Raw genomic sequence first — 10,738 nt, 5'->3', positions numbered from 1 at the left:
AGAATCTTGCGAGCAAGGGGTCTTTCCTTTCGAAGATGATTGTTATATGCCGCTTTCTCTGTGCTCATGCTTGGTGTAGGTGCTGTGGACTGAACTGCTTGTAACTGCACCCAGATGGTACAGCTCCGCAAGGATGGCCGCTAACACGAAAGTGCATCAAATGGGTTCTGGTAGCTTCTCGCAGGGATAATGACAAGGATGTACATTGTTATCATTCATGCGGCTTGAGTGTTGTCCACAGTGCATTTCTTATGGCCCCCGACACAGATTGGCTGATCACATGCCAGATCTCTGCTGGAACATATACAGATAAATTACAGATGAAACTGAAGCCAGCAGCTACCCTTTCCAACTGACGTGAAGATGGATCACTCATGAAGATGGAATGGCAAAGTGATTGTTGCACAAATTCAGTCCAGGAGATCGATTCACAGTCCAGTATAACCAATCAAATCCAGGTGCTTGACGTCATGAAGTCACGTAATTGTACATTGCAGAGTGGAGACGAGACAGGTTGAGGGGTGGGCACAAGCAAGGGCTTGCCATCATGCTAGTTTTTGTATCTGCCCCCACATGTCCTTTGTAAGTCTCCAGCCAGCATGCATGCAACAGCACAATGTCAACGAGCCATTTCAGCCATTACATACCTTCAATTTACGCGGCATCTCAAGCCGTCCTGTGCTGCTTTGGTGCCTACCCATCCATTCCCTGTGACAGTATCGAGATAGTGGTCGCAGGCGAATGTAAACATGGCATGAAACAATGGAATTCCGAGAGTTGGATTCCATTGGTTGGCGTAGCTGAAGATGGCAACCTGCAGATCCAGCAATTGACGACTTTATAAATGCACAGATCATTGCATGTCAGGTAGCCTGCAACTAACTCCTTGATCTGTGGAAAAATACAGGTTTCTCAGCCTCATGCACCCTGAATGGGTCTCAAAACATATACAAACTTGTGCAAGTCAATCATACCGCTGGGGAAGCATGTGTTTATCGTCCCGGCAGGTGGCCATATGCGGGCTAGCATTTACTAGGGATGAATTGGTAGTATTACTGGGTTGTTCGGGTTAAAAGGACCCATGTCATGGGCCATGAGTGTGCATGCATGAAGTCCGACTTTCCAACCCTGATCACACGAGTGATCGGTGCCAAGGTGCAGCCACGAGCGCTGGCATAAACGCCTGCTCTACAGCATTAGGACGTGCACTCTAACGTGTACCGATGCGTGGTTTGCAGCATGTTTGCGAGCGTTGTGACATCTCGAACAACTAGTCAATATAGTGTGCTTTAAAACAATCAGGTGCCATGGTTTGCCTAGCCGCTTCAATCGTGACCAAAGGAGGAAAAGGTACGTCAGGTTTGGCTTGTCTGACGTGATTATTCGTCCGTTGCCCTGATTGACAGTTAGCTGATGGTCCCCCATGTGCAGTCCTGGTGTCACGGCAGTTCGTGGACATGAGCCGGATACGAGTCGAGGGCCTCCTGGCCGCGTTTCCTAAGCTGGTTGGAAGTGGTAAGCAACATACTTACGTGGAGACGGAGCATGTTCGGTACGTGTATCAGCCATTGGAGGGGCTTTACCTGCTGCTCATCACAAACAAGCAGTCCAACATCCTGGAGGACCTAGAGACCTTGAGGCTGTTGTCCAAGGTCGTGCCCGAGTATGTGCAGCCCATGGATGAAGCCACAATTGCACTTTCGCGTTCGAGCTGCTCTTCGCGTTCGACGAGGTCATTTCGCTCGGTCATAAAGAGGAGGTCACAGTAGCCCAAGTGCGACAGAACACGGACATGGAATCCAACGAGGAGAAGCTGCACAAGATGATCATCCAATCTAAAATCAACGACGTTAATGATATCATGAAGCGCAAAGCAAATGAGATTGACCGCACCAAGATCGACAAGAAGGGCTCGTCTCCATCAGCTTGGCGTTCTGCAGCATCTGGCATGGGAGGCGGAAGCATGGCCAAAGGCTCCATGGATGACGCGCCCAGCTTTGCGCCCCCAGTGTCTACAACTATCAGCAAACCAGCAGCCAGTACGCGGGTCGGGGCAAGGGCATGCAGCTGGGCAAGGGCAAGAAGAACGACATCCTGGAAGCTCTCCAAAAGGAGGGTGAGAGTGTGGACACCTCAGCTGGCCTGTCAGTAGCTCCAGCGGTCGCAGCGCCCACTGTCGCTTCCACAGATCCCGTCAACATCGACATAGAAGAGAGGCTGACGGTGCGAATGAACAAGGAGGGTGGCCTCGAGCAGATGGAGGTTCAGGGTACGATGACTCTGCTCTGCACCCAGGAGAACAACGCCACAGTGCAGCTCATCCTCAAGGCAGGTGCCAACGAGGGCATGCAGTTCAAAACTCATCCCAACATCGACAAGAATGCCTACTCCTCTACCAACAAGATTGGCCTCAAAGACCCCACTCGCCCGTTCCCTCTCTCGACGCCTCTTGGAGTGCTTAAGTGGCGCTACCAGACGCAGGACGAGGCCATGGTGCCCATCACCATCAACTGCTGGCCAACCGTCTCGGGCAACGAGACGTACATCAACATCGAATACGAGTCGGAGGCCAAGTTCGACCTCAGAAACGTCGTCATCTCTATACCGGGTGCGCTCCTCTCGTTTGCGGCTCTGTGCATTCAGTTTGCTTCACGGCGTTTATCGTGGACGTTCCGGAAGCGCAGCTGTGCATGGCTGCGCACGTTCAACGCTGGGTGCACTTTGTGGACCGCAGTGGGGCAGTTTTTTGCTAGAATGGGGTTCGACCTGCAGTTCTGTCCCACATCCATGTGTTTTTCAGGAGTCTGGACCAAGTAATATGCTCTGCCTGGCGAATATAGTGGGGTTGCCGGCCAAAACGGACCTGGGACTTGGATTGCTGTGGTACTGTCTGTTTGCCCGTCGTGAGTTTTGAGGGAGATTTTGCGCATGTGGGGGTTTGCCGGGGGCTGCTCTTTGCACGAGTGTGCCCTGTCAAGGGGATAGGGGTGGGAGGCCTGTGCATGGGCGCATAGCCATCTTGGAGTGGCTTCGTGCAGCCTTGAAATTGTCATTCACAGGGTCTGTTCACTTTTACTGGTATAAGGGGCGCATTGTGATCAACGGGAGCTGGAAGAGCCGCCCCGTTGTCCCAAGTTGTTATGACTAGCTTATTTTTTCCACCACTTATAACTTTTGTTGGGCAACGCTGATGAGGAGACTTGTGTGGGAGTGCTCTGGGCGGAGTACTCGACGCTGATGAAGGGCTCTTCAGGTTCTGCTTGCTGGGGGGCGTTTTCAGCTTTCAGTCAGGGAGTTGAGTTCGTCAGTTTGCGGCAAACGCGTTGCTGGGCAGTCAGGCGAGGCAGCTGAGGTTAAGGGTTAATGGGATGCCAGATTGGGTGAAAAGAGACAGCCAGCTGGGGGATTCGGCCTTGGGCACTTGCAGATGCTTGCCGAGACGGGTTGCATGAGCCAGCTTCAATTTCATACTGGCCTCAAGCGAGCCACAAGCTTTTGGATCCGTGGCTCATCAGTATGCACTGACATCCATTCAGCTTTCTTGATCTCCATTTCCCTGCCATGCTGCTGCCAATCTGCGTTTGCGTGCAAGCATTTAGCTCGCATGGCCCTGCATGCTGGGCCCCTGGTGACAGGCCTTGGCTGCCACACAGCCGCATGCATCCACATACCGCCCTGCAATGCGTGGCGTGACGTTTTCAATCTAAGAATTTGTTGAACCAGAAACATCATAGAAAATATCAGAACTTGGGGTACGTAGGTACTCTTAGATCCGCATTGCATAGCGTGTTCTGATCAGTTGTTGCCTAGACTACGGTATATGCGAATCACACTGGGATGCATGGGAAGCAGACTCACTGTCCTGGTAAAACTATTGAACCTGAAATCGTTTGGAGGGGTTGTGCAGTGCATGGGGATTGGCGGGTACGCTTGCACTGGCAGTGGGCCCACTGATACGCAGAGGCACAGAATCCATGGACTGGCAGGGGAGGTCAGAGAGGCACTGGCGCCCTGCAGGGCACTTTTTGCGTTGAAAGCTGGGCCTGCCGCGGAAAACGGGTGGCCTTACACTCCGGAATGGCTATTCAAAAATTACGGCAGCTAATAGGGGCTCGCTCAGCGTGACATGTAGAAGCGCCCAAGTGGCAGCTGAGCATGGGGGACGCTTTTTGCTTTTGAGATTGTGTGATCACCGCCACCATCTTTGCGAAGTATTCAACAATCTTAGGGTCAGCACCTAGCTCGGTGAACATAATAAACATGGGGATGCTGCGTGCAGGCATCTACTCGACGCCGAAGGTCAATGATGTGGACGGCGACTGGTCGTATGATTCTCGGAATGGCCGACTTCAGTGGAAGATTGACCTCGTGGACGACAGCAACAGGAGCGGCTCGCTGGAGTGTGTTGTTGCTGCCGCGTCGCCCGACTCTTTCTTCCCCGTCACTGTGGAGTTCAGCGCCAAGGAGATCCTGTGCGATATGGCCGTGCCGCAGGTCATCAACACACAGACGTCGCAGCCCGTGCGCTATTCGTTCGACAAGGCGCTGCGCACCGACAAGTTTGAGGTGGTTCACTGATGTGTGTGTATTTGCAACGATGCGCGCGGGACTCGGATGATGAGCGCACCCCGCACCGTCAGGGCCACGGTTTTGTACTGATGACGCGTCGGTGACTCACCACGCAACGATGCTTCACGTCAACGGGCATGATGCGTCAGCAATCAATTGCGCGCAACGCATAGCGCGTTGGGTGGTGCTCACGAGTTTGTCATCATGGATGCGCTGGCGACTCCCTGTGCATATGGTTGTTGCGCCAATGCCTCTTTGCTATTGTGCTTGCCATGTTTTGGTTGAGTCATTCGCTCTGCTCAGACGACAGCATGTGCCTGCGTTGCTAAAGGGCCTCTCAGGGGGTGGTGCTGCCATGACAACACTCTTGGATGTGGAGAGATGTTCACTGGGATAACTCACTGTATCGGCGTGTGCGTCTCTACAGACAAGTGACATAGGTGGTAGTGGTGATTTGGAGTACTTGAGCAATCTTGATGCTTGAAGCATCAGCAGTGTTTGACGGCTTGTAGACTGGCGGCGGCCTAGCTTTGGATGTTGTGTCGATGTTGCATGGTTTTTGGGATATGCTCCGATGTTACAACTCAGACCATGCACAGCACGTCATAGTATCTGTTGTGCACGGAGGAGTGTGTGTCTTCCGTTGTTTTCCATCCGCCCTGGCGGTCACGGCACAGTTCGACAAGCTTCTTCTGAACAACGCTCAGGTCCATTGGGTGCCTGTCGATCAATCTGAGGTACTGGCCATTCATATCAACGTTTGGCTTGAGGGGTATAGGCGAGCTTGCCAATTTGAATCGTAAGTTCCACGATGATTTTGCATGGTGGTACCCCGTCCTGCAGACCAGATCAATACGGTTTCACGGACGTTGATCATGCCAAGCAAGCCGTACACGAAATGAGGGGGCCAGGCCAAATGAGATGTACCTCTTCCCAAAGCACTGCTGTAATGTTTTCAACTGAAGAGAATAGCCCGTTTGCAACGTCTCCATCATCGTTTGCGAAATTCAAGGGCATCAAGGACGCTGACCCGAAACGCAAAGATGAACTGGGAGCCCGCCAGGCAGTGCCAGCTATGATGGCAACAACCTGGGGTGCAAGCATATCAACATACATAACTGTTCATACCGCATTTGAGTGTCTGTGAGCGCTTCAGGACATTGGAAACCCTGGCGACTGCAAATCGATGGCGGGAGGTTGTACACAATGAGGGTTTGCCGGGATGCTACACTACCGGCATGCTGCCTCACTGAGTTGGGTATGCTTTCTTTATTCAAATAGATTGTCACACTGAGAAACAGGATCACCCTAGCTCAAGCCGAAATACAAACCCAACTGTTTTGAGCAGCCAAGGCAACACGACCACCTTGTCGAGAATATGAAGATGATGCATCCTCTTACAACACTGCCGCATCCACAAGGACATTGGCAACTTCTTGAAGTACTCGGGAATCATCTTTGTCTTCCTTTTTCTTTTCTTTTGTTCGTCTTTCGGTAGCCTTTCCTAGATTTGCCGGCCCTGTCGCTTGTAACAACTCGGGAATCACTGCTACATTACAGCCAACCGAGGCAAGCGTACCTGGAGCAGCCTGACTATAACTATAGCGTGACCTGACATGTCTTCTTCGCCATCCACCAGCAGGGAAAGAGATCAGCCACAGCTGACCAAAAACTGGCCATCCATTCCTGTACGCGACCTTGACTCCGAGGCCTCTAACCACTTCAAATTCAAATTCGCCAGCCCAAAAAAGGCGGGATTGACAATGGCGAGACAGCCAAAGCTGATCTCGCGCCTAAACAAGCCTCCGACCACCTCAAGTGATCAATGTATTAAGTGTTACAAGCGACAGGGCCGGCAAATCTAGGAAAGGCTACCGAAAGACGAATTCTAGAGATATGTTAACACATCTCTGGAGATTTCTTGGGAGAAGGTGCTAGCCATCGCTCCTCTGCTGCGTGAGGGGCAGGTCCTCCGCTGCTGTGACTCTTTCAAGGCAGCTGTCGTGGTCTTTGCTTGGTGACAGCATGCAGGCTACTAGCAGTGCACTGTTGCCACTATGGAGGCTTACGGAACGCTTTGAACAGAACAAAACATGAAGATGGTGCTGGGCAACTTGTCTTTGTACCGGTACCGTATCGCCGCTGACTATTCAATCATGCTAATATTCAAACTTCGTCCGAATCCCGCAAATCATTCAACCGTAGGTACAGTAAATCGGGATATTTATTTTAACACCGAAAAATAGATAATAAAAATCGCCATTTTTTGACAAAAAATTCTGGAGATTTAGGATGAAAATTTCTACAAAGACAAATTTTTTGCGATCTCGTTTGAATATTAAGCGGCAGTACGGTAAACATCCTTGGATATAGCAGGAAGAATTTGGAATGCAATGTGTACATTGTGTGCAACACAGACCCTGACAAGCTTGCCTGCTTGAGGACTAATGGAGCCTGTTACAATAACAACAAACAAGACGTCAAGGACTCACTGCAAAGACTACATGTAGGTGATTTGTTGAATTGTCGGGTACGTATATAGGGGAAAACTCGTAAATGCTGTCTCGCTCCCAAACAGCTCGCCCATTTCTTGATATCATTGCGGTACATGACGTTGTTTTAACTCTATGCACAGAATAATCAAAACCAAATAAATATGCCGGCTGGAAAGTGCGGCGTTGACAGATGCCTATGAGGGTTACCGGGCCATGACAGCCATGGCAGACCTCGCGCCTAAATAGACCTCTCCACATCTCAGCTCCGCTTACGGGACGTGCAACCTCGCCGGAATCTGGCGGTATGACAGTAATGATGCTGTGGCCTATACCCGCCCTGGTCTTCCCTAGGACCTGGGATCAAAGCAGCTGGATAACGAGGCGAGAAATGCAGTATCATCGGCTCAGCGATGCCGAGGCATCTTGGCTGGAGGTGTGCAGCACGTGCAGTGACCTGGCACACAGCCAAGTTCGCCGCCAGTATTGGTAAACTCCACTTATGCGGCCGCACCAGTGGCAGCGTTGTGCTTTGCCTTGGCAGCCTTGTGTTTTGCATCGAGCAGGTTGAACAATGCGTTTGTGTCCCACTGATGCCACCGTTGGTACGAAGCTTCATCCAGGTGCTCAACTGACCCTTTTCCCGTGTGTCATGTCCTCCAGCACGTAGAATGAGTCCCTATACTTTGCGGATTGCGGCCGGCCACAATCTCGTTCAAACGCGGTTGGGCTCTCTATTTTGTCCATGAACACTGTGTTCTCCTTCTTAGTCATCTTGCGCCGCCCGGGCAACTGTTGATGGAGCTTGAAATTGGCACGAGGCGTGAAGTCCGGGAGCCTGAGCCTGGTCGGCCTGTGGAACAGACGGAATAGTTGCAGCCTATCCCAAGACGGCTCCTGGTGAACGAACACTCACTAGAACGGCCTGCATTTGAGTGCTAAAGCGGTTTCTGGATGTGGTTGAAGAGTGTCTTTCCATTGTCCTGCCCCTCCTCAAGATATCGTGCTCGCTATCGTGCTACCCCAAGCTGAGCATTGGGCAGAGGTAGCTGGGGCCATGGATCGCCAATCGAACAGGTGTGGTAATGGTGCTGTCATGTACATCAAACCCAGATGTGTGCATGCATCACACCGCCCAAAGCGTGATTGCGTCTGGAGCCTGTCACGTCAGCAGGGTTTCGGGAAGGTCGCAGGGCTACACGAAAGCAGTCTCGATGAGGCGACGTGAGCAGTTCGGATATAGTATTACCAGTTTCCATCAGTGATACTCAGGAAGTGTGTGCGTCAGATGTGAAAGAGCACGTTCGGTACGAGTGCCTCTGGCATGGGAAACCCTTTATGACTGTGCTTTGGCAACACATATCCATTGACTATGCCCTTGTCACTGGCAGTGATGCGATGCATGCTGCTCTTTAAATTTGGGATGGATCGGCCTGTTTGTCTTGAACAACGCTGCAGTAGATGAATTTTTGTTGCAGCTAGTCAGTGGGCTTGCTGTCCATGTTTTGCCCACTGATCCACATTCCTGTCTATTCGCCCTATATTCCTGCAGATATCCGACTGACCCAACAATTACACGTATCCAGGACATGCAGGCCTGATGAGCGTGAATCCTGAGGCTCAGGGGCCCCATGGGAAATAGGAAGTAGGTACTTCCCCTAGCGTACCTCCGCCAATCTTCGGATGTCCCCTTCCGTATTATTTCAGACACCATAATTGACTTCATCACAACGTGGACGGACCATGCATTTCGGACGTGTCACTTTTCCTTGCTTATCCTCGCATATCCCTATCGATGGTTCCGATGTGCCAGGCCTGACACATCGGACACACACATCCACGAAAATATAGTCTTACACATGTGTGCAATTTTGCGTGTATGGCTCTTGTCTTTTTACAAGTGCCACAATGTTGATTGTGACGCATCAAAACTTTGTCCATGGTTCCAGTTGAGCTAAGTCGAGCCACACCAATGAGGCAAACGTCATTTTTCGCCTGCACGGCAAATCTCGTTTGAATGTATCCATTATGTAGCTGACCGCGAAGCTTTCCAATGAGTAAAACGCAGAAATGGCCCGTTCCAGATTGTCGCAACGGTGGTGCGTCACATTTTGTGCTGCTTCCGACATCGCGTTCATCCTCAAGATGTTACCAGGAAGCGGGGAAGTTTCTTGAAGGCTGTTTTGCAAAGTTTCCGTGTACGTATCGACTCCCGTGCAGCAGATGCGTCCGCAATCGTTTGTCTTGCGTGTCGCACATCAGTCTTCCGTACATTGCTGTCCGCCCCCGCCTGTTTGTCCGACAGCGCTGTACGTCAATGCAAACCATGTGGAAAGATGGAAAAGCTCCAGCTCGAACTACAATAGACTGATGCTGCATAGAGTTAGATTTTCTGACATACAGTACTGATCAGTCCTGATCATCGACGATGTTTTACACAGACAGGCAGATTGATTCTACTGGCTGGAAAGCAAAACAGACCTCAAGTCAATATGATACAAGATCGGGAACCATGCAATCTTTTGTACTGAGGATCGGTGGTGCCTTTCATTCTAGGGCTCTTTGGCAGCTATCTCAACCTATCACGAAGGCAACTTGTCAACTGTTTGGCACTGCTCATGTACCTTTGACTGATGCATGCTTCATCAGGCATCCGGGAACTGAGCATGCCACATCGTTTCCTCCGTGTTGCTCACCTGCTACTTACCCGTCAGCAGTGGAAAGCGTTTAGTTTGTGATGCTGTGACTATGGCATGTGAAGTTGTGGGTAGCAGGGCGGCTGACTACGTCAGGAACGCATTGTTTCCGTGGGATCAACTCTGAGGCTCAAGCCAGCCTTTCGCTTCTCACGTTCAAGCTGCAGAAGCTTCCAGGCGTAGTGCTCACAAATGTATGCCTGGAGTGGTTCCGGACTGTTTCGTTTCTTTTCTGACAAGCATGACCTTTTGGCCGTTGTGGGCCTGCTTGCTCGCGAGTCAGGCCCCCAGTACTGCGCAACATGGTTGCTCGCCCGGACACCGTAGCGTGTCTTTGAACGAACGCCCCAGGCCCCCTGTAGAACAATTTCCTGGACGCCACTGGGTTTCCATCCTCTCACCAGTGATTTTCTGTCCTCCGAGACAAGGCATCCACATTCTTCAACGTTTACATGCGCTGCTTTCAAGGCGTTTGAGCTCAAGATCCCATTTTAGAAGTTGCTGGGCTATCATCCACAGATTGTGGATGTCTTGCAGGGCAAGATGAGATATGGGAGGACACCCACACAAACGTACGTGTGCTGTGCCGCAACCCTAGGTGCGCGGATAGATCACGGACGCCAATTGAGCACGCCAATTGAGACATTCTGGAGCGGGATATAGGGGGGCGCGCTTTACAGTGTCCGTAGTGCAGTAGGCGCATGCAATTTCAAGTCAAAAGGGCCCCTTGCCACCAACAAGCAGGCCAGGTGGACAAGAGCAACCTCTCTAGAGCTGTCTGCAAATACCTACCTGCGGTTGCCCTCGAGCCCTAGCGTTAACGCACCGTCTAGGCCATCGTCCAAGCTCGAACACTCCATATGCCTGCAGACATGCACTTGAAATCCCAAGTATGAACATCCAGTGCTCTCGCGGCTTATTGGCCCGCACATACCCAATGACGATAGTTTCAATCGCCGCAGCGTGTCCCACCCACCATAG

The 10,738-nt window shown here is 51.4% G+C and overlaps 1 pseudogene; it reads left to right on the top strand.

Moving 5' to 3' along the window:
- Positions 1 to 1,307: 1,307 nt before the first annotated feature.
- On the top strand, positions 1,308 to 5,053 carry LOC149809155 (coatomer subunit delta-1-like; annotated as a pseudogene).
- The last annotated feature ends 5,685 nt before the right edge of the window (positions 5,054 to 10,738 follow it).

Source organism: Nuphar pumila, unplaced genomic scaffold (genome assembly GCF_984573655.1).
Source record: "Nuphar pumila unplaced genomic scaffold, dmNupPumi1.hap1.1 HAP1_SCAFFOLD_1648, whole genome shotgun sequence".
Lineage (NCBI taxonomy): Eukaryota > Viridiplantae > Streptophyta > Magnoliopsida > Nymphaeales > Nymphaeaceae > Nuphar > Nuphar pumila.
Note: the sequence above shows the minus strand (reverse complement) of the source record. Positions and strands in the feature narration are given on the sequence as shown.